Source organism: Penaeus monodon, chromosome 31 (assembly GCF_015228065.2).
Source record: "Penaeus monodon isolate SGIC_2016 chromosome 31, NSTDA_Pmon_1, whole genome shotgun sequence".
NCBI lineage: Eukaryota > Metazoa > Arthropoda > Malacostraca > Decapoda > Penaeidae > Penaeus > Penaeus monodon.
Genome location: NC_051416.1, coordinates 18428742 through 18429432, shown reverse-complemented (window position 1 = coordinate 18429432; position 691 = coordinate 18428742).

Genomic DNA, 691 nt, shown 5'->3' with positions numbered 1-691 from the left:
AGGCTACTTACTGTTGATGCGTAATTAGCCGGGCAACCCAGAGACACGAGATAAGCACTTTGGAAAATCCAGAACAGCCGAGGCATCCGAACCCCACTGGAAGCCGGCGGTGTTCCCGTCCAACAGCAGCGTCAACTGTTGGCCTCTGGGCCCTGGGCTTGGCGGAGCGAGTGCAGCCTGCTGGAGGGTGTTCCTCTACGGCGGAAGGGGTGGGGGTATGCTGGATTTACTACAACAATATGTAGTATGACGTGTGTAGGGGGTGAGGTTTAATGCTGGGTACATCCATGCATGAAAGCTTTAATGGAGCATTACCAATAAACATTGTTAGTAAAAGGTACTTTCATTCTGGGATGAAATGGTACGAACAAGCTTTTAGGCAGTGTCCTCTTCTCACAGTTTTACTTACATAAAAGTGTAAGTAAAGGTAACAAATTAAATATACTTAATTCCTGTATCATTTGCAAGTAACGTACTTCAAGTAACTTACTGTTTGGCATTCATATTCACCAAAGAGAGAAAAAAATACTTTGACCTCTTTAACATTGTTTAACTTCATCACAAAGGAAATTTCTTTGATTTTTTGCCATGCATTCACAAACTGCCAAACGACGCAGTTAGAGCGAATATCCGGGGAACCCGAAACACTGCAGTCACCGCGGACAATGACTGCGATAAATGGGATCCTGGT